We start from the raw sequence: 15,180 nt of genomic DNA, 5'->3' as shown, positions 1-15,180 counted from the left end.
CCATGGCTTTCCACATGTTCCCTTATAATCTGGTCCTCTAACCCTGCCTGTGAAAGATAATAGTAAGTAATTTAGTACAGTACTACAGTAGTACCTCGAGATACGAAAGGCTCAACTTACGAAAAATCCAAGTTACGAAAGCAAAGACGAAAAATTTTACTGCTCTACATACGAAAAAGTTTCAAGATACGAAAGGTTTTCTGAAAGTCCGAGATTCGCCCCATAACAATTTTGAAACTCGCCCGCACGTCGCCTCTTAGTTATCGTAGACTCGCCACCATCCTCCCCCCGCTCTCCCCATTGGTTCCTGATGCTAGCCAAGCCATGAGATCCTTCTCTCTGATTGGACAACATCCCTCCCATCATGCATCTTCTATACATACGTACTACGTGTTGGCGTGCTTTAGCTTCGCACCCGAAACTTTACCGTACGCATTCGGCATTCGTTCGCTCCAACGATTTAGTTTAGTAACGTAAATTCGTTAGTGATTTCGTTGCAGTACATATTATCGTGTGTGCGAAGACTGTATTATTACGTATTTGTGTAACTTTACGTAAATTAACGTAGTCATGGGTCCCAAGAAAGTTGAAATTCACGGAAAGAAGCGCATGCTGTCTCTGGAGACAAAGATGGAGATCATAAAGAAGTACGAAGCTGGTATGCGATTGAGTGCGATTGCAAAGGAATACGGCCGTAATCCGTGGACAATAGGCACCATCCTTAAACAGAAGGACGCCATCAAAGCAACTACACCATCGAAGGGCATCACTATTTTGTCCAGCAAGAGGAGCCATGTGCACGACGAGATGGAACGGCTGCTCCTCATCTGGATAAAAGACAAAGAAATCCCCGCCCCCTGGTTTTGGCGATACAGTAACGGAGACGGCAATCGCTCACAAGGCCTGTGCTATTTTCGGCGATTTGATTGCGCAGGCAGAAGACGAGGGAGGGAAGGGACTTCAACGCCAACCCCAGAGTTCAAGGCTTCGCATGGCTGGTTCGAGAAATTCCGTAAACGGAGTGGCATCCATTCGGTGGGGCGTCATGGGGAGGCTGCCAGCTCGGACACTAAATCGGCCGAAGCATTTAAGAAGACTTTGACGAGATGATGACCAAGGAGGCTACAGTTCTCAGCAGGTTTTCAACTGTGATGAGACTGGCCTTTTTTTGGAAAAAATGCCTCGTCGGACGTACATCACGGAGGAAGAGAAGAAGCTACCCAGGCATAAGCCTATGAAAGACAGGCTTACGCTCGCACTTAGTTCGAACGCCAGTGGGGATTGCAAGGTGAAGCCCCTACTGGTGTATCACTCAGAGACTCCTCGAGCCTTCAAGGCCCACAAAGTGTTGAAGGAGAAGCTTCCAGTGATGTGGAGGGCTAATGCAAAAGCCTGGGTAACGAGGCTTTTGTTCACCGAGTGGGTAAATCTGTGTTTCGGCCCGACTGTGAAGTGTTTTTTTGCAAGAGAAGCGCCTCCCCCTGAAATGTCTGCTGGTGTTGGACAATGCCCCTCCCCACCCTCCTGGCCTCGAGGAAGATATCCTAGCGGAGTATTCCTTCGTTAAGATTCTTTTTCTTCCGCCCAACACCACCCCTCTCCTCTAGCCCATGGACCAGCAAGTGATAGCGAACTTTAAGAAGCTGTACACGAAACATCTTTTCAAGAGATGTTTCGACATCACCGATACCACAAACCTCACCTTGCGTCAATTTTGGAAGGAGCATTTCGACATCGTCATTTGCATCCAACTCATTGACCTAGCTTGGCAGGAGGTTTCGAGGCGAACCTTGAATTCCTCGTGGAGGAAACTCTGGCCTGATGCCGTATCAGCCAGAGACTTCGAGGGATTCGACGTGGGCGAAGCTGGTGCAGCAGAGTCAGAAACAGTTGACGATCCCGAAACTGTTTTGGAACCAGATCTTGACGAGATCATTGCACTCGGCAAGTCCATGGGGCTGGTCGTCGACGAGGACGACATCAACGACCTTCTCGAGGAGCACCAAGAGGAGCTTACGACGGATGACCTGAAGGAGTTGGAGGCCATGCAACTTAACGTCGTTCAAGAGGAGTTCTCTAGCAGCGGCGAGGAAGAGGAGGAGGAGCTTATGACAACGGCAGAAATTAAGGATATTCTAGGTGCTTTTCATTAAGTGCAATCGTTTATCGAAAAAAGACAACCCCGAAAAGGCTCACATAGGTCGTATGCTTGCGCAGTTCGATGACGTTTGCCCGAGTCGTTTCAGGAACATGGGAAAAGTAGGCAGAAGCAATCTTCCTTGGATCGTTATTTTTTTTAAAGAGGCCTTCAGCATTAGCAGGAGTAAGCAAAAAAGGAAGAACCAAGTGATAAAAAACAGAAAGTGAAAGCAAAAAGGAAGAACCAAGTGATAAAAAACAAAGTTGAAAGCAAAAAGGAAGAACCAAGTGATGAAAAACAGAACATGAAAGCGGTGATGAAGTTGAAATTCTGTAAAAAAAAAAAAAAAAGCCTACGTAAAAGTAAAAAAGTTAAAAAAAAAAAAAAAATATTTTACGTAATTTCTAGATTTTTGTAAGTTAAGTGTTACAGTTTTGTTAAGGTGTTTCGTAAATTTTAGTTTTATATTTTCCTTAAATTTTTTGTGTTCGTAAATTTAAGTGTACGTACGTACGTACGTACGTACGTTATCTGCCGTTTGTCCTCCTCCTCCTCTGCCGCCACTATCGGAGATAGCCTCACTCGAAAGGTAAGCTTCCACATTTTACGTTAGTAATATTTCTTGTACACTAATATACACTTTATTTACAGGTTTTGGATTTTTATTCTTAAGTTTAGGTATTTAATGGTCCAAATTGTTGTAGTATTTCATTGTTTATAGGTCAATTTAGCTTTATTATGAAATTTAATGGGGTGTTTTTGGAGGGCTTGGAACGGATTAGCCATTTTACATGTAAAATGTGTTCCAAGATACGAAAAACTCCTTATACGAAGGCCGCCTCGGAACGGATTAATTTCGTATCTCGAGGTACCACTGTATATTTAAAATTCCCACTGAAACTGAAGTAGCAAATGTTTGCTGAATGGTGAATGTTTGGTTTAACATATTTTTGCTTTCTCCCTTATTTAGCTTTTGTCTCGAGTATTGTAGATAAAAATAAAAATATTTCCAAATGTGTAAAATACAGGTTATCTTAATTAAGGCAGAAATGATACATAATTCTTGTTGGCTGAATGATATCCTGAATGCTTAAGTGTAGGTCATATTATGGAATTGTTATTATATAGCATTATTAATGTTAATTAAGCTCTTTTGAGAAATAATTTCATATAACTTGAGTAAGCAACATTTGGGCTGGTCAGTTGTTGGATGGATGACCGCTCTCCTCGGCGTTGATTCCTTGGGAACGGATCTTTACCATAATTTCCCCAGTCTACTCAGCTGTAAATGAGTACCTATCCCTGATGGGGTAGGGTCCAGCTATGGGTTAAATAGCAAAACTCAGCAATGATGGAAAGAAATGAAAGATTAAACGACAACGACGTAAATGGAACCTCTGGCAACAGAGGAGCTTCGTCTGGTAGCCAGGTATTCAGCCCAAGTGAAGGGGAAGATGGTCATGTACTTGGAGGTCGTCATCCAGTAACTGACCACCACAACGACAGTAACCAGCAACTGACCACCACAACGACAGTAACCAGCAACCAGAGACTGGAGCTACAGAAGCAAACCAGAGGAAGAAATGGACAAGAGAAGAAAATAATGAAATAGGGAGATGCTACATCAGAAGCAACCCGCCGGAGAGGGGATACAGAAGAAGGTTGGTCAACATCTGGAATGAGAGGAATAACACCCCCCAAACAGAGCAGAGGTTGGCAGACCAAGTAAGGAACATAAAGAAAAAGAACTGGCTCTCCCCAACAGAAAGAGAAGAACTGGAAAGGGAAATGACACACTGCTACAAATTACAAGAAGATGAACTGAGAGACGATGCCACAGAAGACGACAGAGATGATGAGGTATCAAACAATGACACGAAGAAACGCAGACGAAGCAACAGAGGAGACAAAATGGGTAGAAAAGATCAGACAATGGATGGAGCCAGATACAGAGAGAACAAAGGTCCCCTCCATGAAAGCCTACAACACCAAGAAATTAAGGGAGAAAACAAGTGAGGTCAATGAAATAATGGGAATAATACACACCACCAGTATCACAGAAACAAATAACTTGGCATATTCAGGGGCAAGATTAGTAGCAGAACTGATGGGGATACGAACACGAACACCAACACCACCAGCACAACCAACCCAACAGAAACCAAAACAGCAACCACCTTGGAAAAGGCGCCTGGAAAAGCAAATCATGGTGATGAGATCTGACTTGAGTAAACTGAAAGAGATGGCAGAAAAAAGGCTAAGAAGCAAGAAAACAAGGGAGGAACTCAACGAGAAATACTAAGTACAGGAGAGGGGACTAAACAACACAATAGAAGATGTAAAACAGAGGCTCAAGGCCAAAGCACTTTAGATCCAACGATACCCGAACAGGAATAAGGGATACCAACAGAACAAACTATTTGGAACCAACCAGAAAAGACTATACAGCCAACTAAGAGGGGAAGACAACCAACAAGAAATTCCTGAAGCCGAACCAAGTAAGAGGACAAAATGGGTAGAAAAGATCAGACAATGGATGGAGCCAGATACAGAGAGAACAAAGGTCCCCTCCATGAAAGCCTACAACACCAAGAAATTAAGGGAGAAAACAAGTTAGGTCAATGAAATAATGGGAATAATACACACCACCAGTATCACAGAAACAAATAACTTGGCATATTCAGGGGCAAGATTAGTAGCAGAACTGATGGGGATACGAACACCAACACCACCAGCACAACCAACCCAACAGAAACCAAAATAGCAACCACCTTGGAAAACGCGCCTGGAAAAGCAAATCATGGTGATGAGATCTGACTTGAGTAAACTGAAAGAGATGGCAGAAAAAAGGCTAAGAAGCAAGAAAACAAGGGAGGAACTCAACGAGAAATACTAAGTACAGGAGAGGGGACTAAACAACACAATAGAAGATGTAAAACAGAGGCTCAAGGCCAAAGCACTTTAGATCCAACGATACCCGAACAGGAATAAGGGATACCAACAGAACAAACTATTCGGAACCAACCAGAAAAGACTATACAGCCAACTAAGAGGGGAAGACAACCAACAAGAAATTCCTGAAGCCGAACCAAGTAAGAGACTGGGAAAACATATGGAGCAATCTGGTATCACACAACAAACATGCAACGTGGCTCTAAGAAGTTAAGGAAGAAGAAACAGGGAGAATAAAACAAAGATTCGCCAAGATCACGACACACACAGTCAGACACCAACTAAAGAAAATACCCAACTGGAAAACCCCAATGAAGTCCATGAAAACTGGCTCAAAAACTTCAAGGCACTACACCCACGAATACAGAACAACTCCAGCATTATATCACAAATCACCATGAGCCCAAATGGATGACCACAGGGAAAACATCCTTAGTACAAAAAGACAAGAGTAATGGAAATATAGCCAGTAACTACAGACCTATCACCTGCCTACTAATAATGTGGAAGTTACTAACATGTATCATCAGTGAAAGGGTAGATAACTACCTAGAGGATACAAACACCATCCCCCACCAACAGAAAGGCTGCAGAAGGAAGTGTAGGGGCACAAAAGACCAGTTCCTGATAGACAAAATGGTAATGAAGAACAGTAGGAGAAGGAAAACCAACCTAAGCATGGCATGGATAGACTATAAGAAAGCCTTCGACATGATACCACAACATGGCTAATAGAATGCCTAAAAATATATGGGGCAGAGGAAAACACCACCAGCTTCCTCAAAAATACAATATGCAACTGGAATACAATATTTATAAGCTCTGGAATAAGACTAGCAGAGGTTAATATCAGGAGAGGGATCTTTCAGGGCGACTCACTGTCCCCACTACTCTTTGTAGTAGCCATGATTCCCATGACAAAAGTACTGCAAATGATGGATGCTGGATACCAACTCAAGAAAAGAGGCAACAGAATTAACCATCTGATGTTCATGGACGACATCAAGCTGTATGGTAAGAGCATTAAGGAAATAGATACCCTAATCCAGACTGTAAGGATTGTATCTGAGGACATCAGGATGGAGTTTGGAATAGAAAAATGTGCATTAGTCAAGATACAAAAGGGCAAAGTAACAAGGACTGAAGGGATAAAGCTACCGGATGGGAGCAACATCAAACACATAGATGAGACAGGATACAAATACATAGGAATAATGGAAGGAGGGGATACAAAACACCAAGAGATGAAGGGCACGATCAGGAAAGAATATATGCAGAGACCTAAGGCGATACTCAAGTCAAAACTCAACGCCGGAAATATGATAAAAGCCATAAACACATGGTCAGTCCCAGTAATCAGATAGAGCGCAGGAATAGTGGAATGGAAGAAGGCAGAACTCCGCAGCATAGACCAGAAAACTAGGAAACATACGACAGTACACAAAGCACTACACCCAAGAGCAAATATGGACAGACTATACATAACTTGAAAGGAAGGAGGGAGAGGACTACTAAATATATGTAGAGGACTACGTCAACATCAAGAACACAGCACTGGGGCAATATCTGAAGACGAGTGGCTCAAGAGTGCATGGGAGTGCATAAAAGTAGACGAAGGCCGAGAAATATACAGACAGAGGAGAATGACAAACAGAACAGAGGACTGGCACAACAAACCAATGCACGGACAGTACATGACAGACTAAAGAACTAGCCAGCGATGACACATGGCAATGGCTACAGAGGGGAGAGCTCAAGAAGGAAACTGAAGGAATGATAACAGCGACACAAGATCAGGCCCTAAGAACCAGATATGTTCAAAGAACGATAGACGGAAATAACATCTCTCCCATATGTAGGAAGTGAAATACGAAAAAGGAAACCATAAACCACATAGCAAGTGAATGTCTGGCACTTGCGCAGAACCAGTACAAAAAGTGGCATGATTCAGTAGCAAAAGCCTTCCACTGGAGCCTGTGCAAGAACATCAGCTACCTTGCAGTAATAAGTGGTATGAGCACCAACCTGAAGGAGTGATAGAAAACGATCAGGCAAAGATCCTCTGGGACTATGGTATCAGAACAGATATGGTGATACGTGGAAATAGACCAGACGTGACGTTGATTGACAAAATCAAGAAGAAAGTATCACTCATTGATGTCGCAATACCATGGGACACCAGAGTTGAAGAGAAAATGAGGGAAAAAATGGTTAAGTATCAAGACCTGAAAATAGAAATAAGGATATGGGATATGCCAGTGGAAATTGTACCCATAATCATAGGAACACTAGGCACGATCTCAAGATCCCTGAAAAGGAATCTAGAAAAACTAGAAGCTGAAGTAGCTCCAGGACTCATGCAGAAGGGTGTGATCCTAGAAATGGTGCACATAATAAAGAAAAGTGATGGACTCCTAAGGAGGCAGGATGCAACCCGGAACCCCACACTATAAATACCACCCAGTCAAATTGGAGGACTGATAGAGCAAAAAAAAAAAAAATAAAAAAAATAATATGTGGAACCGTGGCAGAGTGGGTTAGGTCGTCAATGGACTGGTTAAGGAACATTGGGGCGTGTCAGTCGTTAGATGAGTGACCGTTCTCCTCGGTGTTGATTCCTTCGGAAAGGATCTTTACCATAATTTCCTCAGTCTACTCAACTGTAAATTAGTACCTATCCCTGATGGGGTAGGGTCCAGCTATGGGTTAAATATCAAAACTCAGCAATGATGGAAAGAAATGAAGGAATAAATGACAATGACGTAAATGGAACCTCTGGCAACAGAGGAGCTTCGTCCGGCAGCCAGGTATTCAACCCAATTGAAGGGGAAGACTGTCAGGTACTCAGAGGTCGTGCTCCAGCAACTGACCACCACAACGACAGTAACCAACAGCCTGAGATTGGAGCTACAGAAGCAAACCAGAGGAAGAAATGGACAAGAGAAGAAAATAAGGAAATATGGAGATGCTGCATCAGAAGCAACCCGACAGAAAGAGGATATAGAAGAAGGTTGGTCAACATCTGGAATGAGAGGAATAACACCCCCCAAACAGAGCAGAGGCTGGCAGACCAAGTAAGGAAACATAAAGAAAAAGAACTGGCTCTCCCCAACAGAAGAGGAACTGGAAAGGGAAATGACACACGACAACGAATTAAGGAAGACGAACTGAGAGACGATGCCACAGAAGATGACAGGGATGATGAGGTATCAAACAATGACACGAAGAAACACCGACGAAGTAACAGAGAGGACAAAATGGGTAGAAAAGATTAGACAATGGATGGAGTCAGATACAGAGAGAACAAAGATCCCCTCCATGAAAGCCTACAACACCGAGAAATTAAGGGAGAAAACAAGTGAGGTCAATGAAATAATGGGCATAATACACACCACCAGTATCACAGAAACAAATAACTTGACATATTCAGGAGCAAGATTAGTAGCAGAACTTATGGGGATACAAACACCAACACCACCAACACCACCAACACAACCAACCCAACAGAAACCTCCTTGGAAAAGGTGCCTGGAAAAGCAAATCATGGTGATGAGATCTGACTTGAGTAAACTGAGAGAGATGGCAGAAAAACACGATAAGAAGCCAAGCAAACAAAGGGAGGAACTGAATGAGAAATACAAAGTACAAGAGAGGGGACTAAACGACACAATAGAAGATGTAAAACAGAGGCTTAAGGCCAAAGCACATAAGATCCAAAGGTACATGAACAGGAATAAGGGATGCCAACAGAACAAGCTATTGGGAACCAACCAGAAAAAACTATACAGCCAACTAAGAGGGGAAGACAACCACCAAGAAATTCCTGGGAAAACATATGGAACAATCCGGTAACACAACAAACATGCAACATGGCTCCAGGAAGTCAAGGAAGATGAAACAGGGAGGATAAAACAAAGATTCGCCGAGATCACGACAGACACAGTCAGACACCAACTAAAGAAAATGCCAAACTGGAAAGCCCCAGGTCCCGATGAAGTCCATGGATACTGGCTCAAAAACTTCAAGGCCCTACACCCAAAAATAGCATAACTCCAGCATTGTATCTCGAATCACCATGCACCCAAATGGATGACCACAGGAGGAACATACTTAGTACAAAAAGACAAAAGTAAGGGAAATATAGCCAGTAACTACAGGCCTATCACCTGCCTACCAATAATGTGGAAGTTACTAACATGTATCATCAGTGAAAGGCTATACAACTACTTAGAGGACACAAACACCATCCCCCACCAACAGAAAGGCTGCAGAAGAAAGTGTAAGGGCACAAAAGACCAGCTCCTTATAGACAAAATGGTAATGAAGAACAGTAGGAGAAGGAAAACCAACCTAAGCATGGCATGGATAGACTATAAGAAAGCCTTCGACATGATACCACACACATGGCTAATAGAATGCCTGAAAATATATGGGGCAGAGGAAAACAGCATCAGGTTTCTCAAAAATACAATGCGCAACTGGAATACAATACTTATAAGCTCTGGAATATGACTAGCAGTGGTTAATATCAGGAGAGGGATCTTCCAGGGAGACTCACTGTCGACACTACTCTTTGTAGTAGCCATGATTCCCATGACAAAAGTACTGCAGAAGATGGATGCCAGGTACCAACTCAAGAAAAGAGGCAACAGAATTAAGCATCTGATGTTCATGGACGACATCAAGCTGTATGGTAAAAGCATCAAGGAAATAGATACCCTAATCCAGACTGTAAGGATTGTATCTGAGGACATCAGGATGGAGTTTGGAATAGAAAAATGCGCCTTAGTCAACATACAAAAAGGCAAAGTAACAAGGACTGAAGGGATAAAGCTACCAGATGGGAGCAACATCAAACACATAGGTGAGACGGGATACAAATACCTGGGAATAATGGAAGGAGGGGATATAAAACACCAAGAGATGAAGGACACGATCAGGAAAGAATATATGCAGAGACTTAAGGCGATACTCAGGTCAAAACTCAACGCCGGAAATATGATAAAAGCCATAAACACATGGGCAGTGCCAGTAATCAGGTACAGCGCAGGAATAGTGGAATGGACGAAGGCAGAACTCCGCAGCAGAGACCAGAAAACTAGGAAACATATGACAATACACAAAGCACTACACCCAAGAGCAAATATGGAGAGACTATACATAACATGAAAGGAAGGAGGGAGAGGACTACAAAGTATAGAGGACTGCATCGACATCGAGAACAGAGCGCTAGGGCAATATCTGAAAACCAGTGAAGACGAGTGGCTCAAGGGTGCATGGGAAGAAGGACTAATAAAAGTAGACGAAGACCCAGAAATATACAGACAGAGGAGAATGACAAACAGAACAGAGGACTGGCACAACAAACCAATGCACGGACAGTACATGAGACAGACTAAAGAACTAGCCAGCGATGACACATGGCAATGGCTACAGTGGGGAGAGCTCAGGAAGGAAACTGAAGGAATAACAGCGGCACAAGATCAGGCCCTAAGAACCAGATATGTTCAAAGAACGATAGACGGAAATAACATCTCTCCCATATGTAGGAAGTGCAATACGAAAAATGAAACCATAAACCACATAGCAAGCGAATGTTTGGCACTTGCACAGAACCAGTACAAAAAGAGGCATGATTCAGTAGCAAAAGCCCTCCACTGGAGCCTGTGCAAGAAACACCAGCTACCTTGCAGTAGTAAGTGGTACGAGCACCAACCTGAAGGAGTGATAGAAAACGATCAGGCAAAGATCCTCTGGGACTATGGTATCAGAACAGATAAGGTGATGCGTGGAAATAGACCAGACGTGACATTGATTGCCAAATCAAGAAGAACATATCACTCATTGATGTCGCAATACCATGGGACACCAGAATTGAAGAGAAAGAGAGGGAAAAAATGGATAAGTATCAAGACCTGAAAATAGAAATAAGAAGGATATGGGATATGCCAGTGGAAGTTGTACCTATAATCATAGGAACACTAGGCACGATCTCAAGATCCCTGAAAAGGAATCTAGAAAAACTAAGAGGCTGAAGTAGCTCCAGAACTCATGCAGAAGTGTGAGATCCTAGAAACGGTGCACATAGTAAGAAAAGAGATGGACTCCTAAGGAGGCAGGTTGCAACCCGGAACCTCACACTATCAATACCACCCAGTCAAATTGGAGGACTGTGACGGAGCAAAAAAAAATAATAATAATAATATGAAAGTTACTAAGAGGTATCATCAGTGAATGGTAGTACAACTACCTAGAGGATACAACCACCATTCCCCGCCAACAGAAAGGCTGCAGAAGGAAGTGTAGGGGCACAAAAGACTCGCTCCTGATAGGCAAAATGGTAATGAAGAACAGTAGGAGAAGGAAAACCAACCTAAGGATGGCATGGATCAACTAGAAGAAAGCGTTCGACATGATGCCACACACATGGCTACTAGAATCCTTGAACATATATGTGGCATAGGAAAGCACTATCAGATTCCTCAAAAATACAATGGGCAACTGGAATACAGTATTTACAAGCTCTCTGATAAGACTAGGAGATGTTAACATCAGGAGATGGATCTTTCAAGATGACTCACTGTCCCCACTACTCTTCGTAGTAGCCCTGATTCCATGACAAAAGTACTACAGAATATGGATGCTGGGAACCAACTCAAGAAAGGAGGCTAAATAATTAACCATCTGATGTTAATGGAAGACATCAAGCAGTATGATAAGAGCATCAAGGAAATAGATACCTTAATCCAGTCAGTAAGTATTGACACTGGTGCGCAGATATCCATCATTCGAGAAGGTGAGATTCCTTAAGGAGCTCAGGTTGACAGGCACCAATTCGTCACAAAGGACAGCCTCAACCATGTTAAAATGGTCTTGCCTACTGTCTGGTCGAGAGTCACCCGACCTCACCGGTCTAAGGTATGTACTATGGAGGTTATACCGTCTTGCTAGGACAGTATTTTAAGCCTCCTCCTACCTTTTCATAGTCCTAGGGACCCCGCTCTTATTTACATACCTCCAGACCAGTCCTACAGTCCTCCAGGAACCAAGATATCTACAGAGAGAGGTAGCATCATCCCCACTCAACATCCCAGAAGACTCTTCGTGCACTTAGCTGAATATCTGTACAATAAGTCTCCTGATGTTTGGTGCGGGCGTGGTAGGAGTCTCTCTTACAGTCTCATGATGGTCATACTAGAGGTGGGCATAAGCAAGGTGGTTGCATCTGGAGCGAAGGAAATCGGCTCGTCGTCATCTCTTACCCACCTAGGCCACACCCCCTTTACACCTGGGCGGCTGTGCGATGAAGGCAGGCTTGTAGTAATTGTAATTTAATTTAAATGTTATTCATTATACATTCTTAAGGTGACTGTAATTGTAATTATTCAAAGAAATCTCTGCTTAATATTAATTGTAGTTGTAATTGAAATTTGCAAAACGGACGATGACGCTATACTAGATATGACGTCACATACCAAACTATTTCTTGAGATCAATGAAAATCTAAAAATTTCCTTATGTTTCCCTGATTTATGTGGCACAAGACTCCATAATTTAGCTATGTTGAAATATCAGCATAGTTAAAAAGACCGCCTTCCCTCTTTGAGAACTGAAATATGACTATTAGATATTAAATGGGAAGGAGCTTAGTGATAGAAAATGATTAAGCAAATATCCTCGGGGACTGTGGTATCAATACACAAAAGGTGATATGTGCTAATAGACCAGACGTGACATTGTTTGACAACATTAAGGAAAATGTATCACATTGATGTCTCAATACCATGTGACACCAGAGAAGTAGGGAAAAGATTGAAAAGTATCAGGAGAGAGAGAAAATGATTCTAATATCATAGTATATCTATAAAGAATGATTTATAAATATGTATACTGATCTTGACCCTGCATGTGAATGACCTCCATAGGCGCTCTACTAGCCTGTTCAGGTAATGTCAAGGAATAGTCAGATTCCTGACTTGGAATAAAAATACACTTTAAAAACTCTACGGGTTATACAACGAATGTTTTAACTACAGCCTCTGGCATCTTTGAATAAAATTAAAACGGACTCTCATAATTACCTATTTTAGACATGCCAATCTTAAGGTGGCGTTGTTTCCAGCAGTTTAAGCAACAAAAATGAAAAAAATCATAATTTATGAAAATAGACCTACATGATATTACTGCAGCTGAGGCAGATACTACTATTAAAAGATGGTTTATTTCAAGAATAGAGGTAAATTAATGATTAAAATCAATGTAAATTTATATTAATACAAAATAAATATATAGAAATGCAGTATAGTAAAATAGGAGTAATAAAAATAAATAAACTGAAAATTATAGTTATAAATATAACTAATAAAAAATAGAATATATTATATACATACGAATAGTAAAAAATGATAAAGAAATTTAATAATAAAAGATAATATCTTTAAAAAATAAAAATAATTATAAAATTATAAAAAATACAATTAGTAAAAATATAATAATCATAAAATTTCAAAAAATAAATAAATTTATGAAAAATAAACAAGGTAACATTAATAATACAAATGAAAATCATAAAAAAATGAAAGTAGGAATAAAAATAAAAATAAATAAAAAAATCTATAAAAATAAAAACATAAATAAAATAAAATAATGCTAAAATATAAAATAAATAATATATAAATAGATAAAAAATGAATAAATAAGTAAAAAAATTAAAAATATATCAAAACATAAATAAAAATATATTTAAAAAAATGAATAAATTATAGGAATATTAATGAATAAATAGATAAAAGTAAATAAATAAATCAATTAATAAATAAACAATAAACAAATCAATAAAAAATAAATAAATAAATATTTATAAAAATAAAAAATAAATACAAAATAATATAAATATAAATAATAAATCAAATAGAGAGAATAAAAAATAAGGAATAAAGTAAAATAAATTTTAAAATAGATAAATAGAAATAAAAATGAAATATAAATGAAAAAATGAAATAAAATTAAATGAATAGAAATGACAAAATATTAGAAATAAATGGTAAATAAAATAAACTAAAATGAATTAAAATCAAATACAAATAAAAATAAAAAATAGATTAAAATAAATTAATAAAAAAAAAAAAAAATAAAGTAAAATCTAAATAAAAAATAAAAACTAAAAGATAAAATCAAAATAAATGATAAAATAAATAATAAAAAGAAAGAAAAGTAAATATATATATAAATGAAAAATTAATTAGATATAAGTTAAATAATAAAAAACAACTAAAGATTAAAAATAAAACAAACAAGGAAAAAACAATAATAAAAATAAAATAAAATATAATGCATAACAAAATCATAAACTAAAAATAATGAAAATAAAATTATATTATAAGAAAAATAAAATAAGTAAAAAACATTAATAGATATATATAAGGATAAAAATATAAATAAAACATAATAAAAATAATGAATTGAAATAAAATATTAAAAGAAATTAAATAACTAAATAAATGAAATAAAAATCAGTAAAATATATTATAATAATGACTTTTTATAAAAATAAAAGCAATACTAATAATTGTAATATAAAATAAAAATTTAAAAAATAATAATTAGAACAAAATAATAGTAATACCCAGAATCCTTGAATATATATTGGGCAGAGGAAGCACCATCAGCTTCCTCAAAAATAAAATGGGCAACTGGAATACAGTATTTACAAGCTCTGGGATAAGACTAGGAGAGGGATCTTTCAGGGCGACTCACTGTCCCCACTACTCTTCGTGTATCCATGATTCACATGACAGAACTATTACAGAAGATGGACCCAAGCACGACTTCAGCGAGAGTTTCTAAGATTTGTGCAAAATGCATGGGGGCACCGCTTCCTGGTCGAGATGCCTCAAGAAAGCAGCTGCGGTTACTACCATTGCAATGACAATGACGGACAATCCTTCAGTTCCAGTAGGCCCTCCAGCGCAGGGTCCTATATTTGCTGCACGCAGAGGTAGCTATCCTGCCCACCAGGTCCGAGTTTTCGATGACACAGGCGCAGATATCCATCATTCGCGAGGATGAGATTCCTTACGGAGCTCGGG

The sequence above is a fragment of the Macrobrachium nipponense genome, chromosome 3, assembly GCF_015104395.2.
Source record: "Macrobrachium nipponense isolate FS-2020 chromosome 3, ASM1510439v2, whole genome shotgun sequence".
Classification (NCBI taxonomy): Eukaryota; Metazoa; Arthropoda; class Malacostraca; order Decapoda; family Palaemonidae; genus Macrobrachium; species Macrobrachium nipponense.
Note: the sequence above shows the minus strand (reverse complement) of the source record.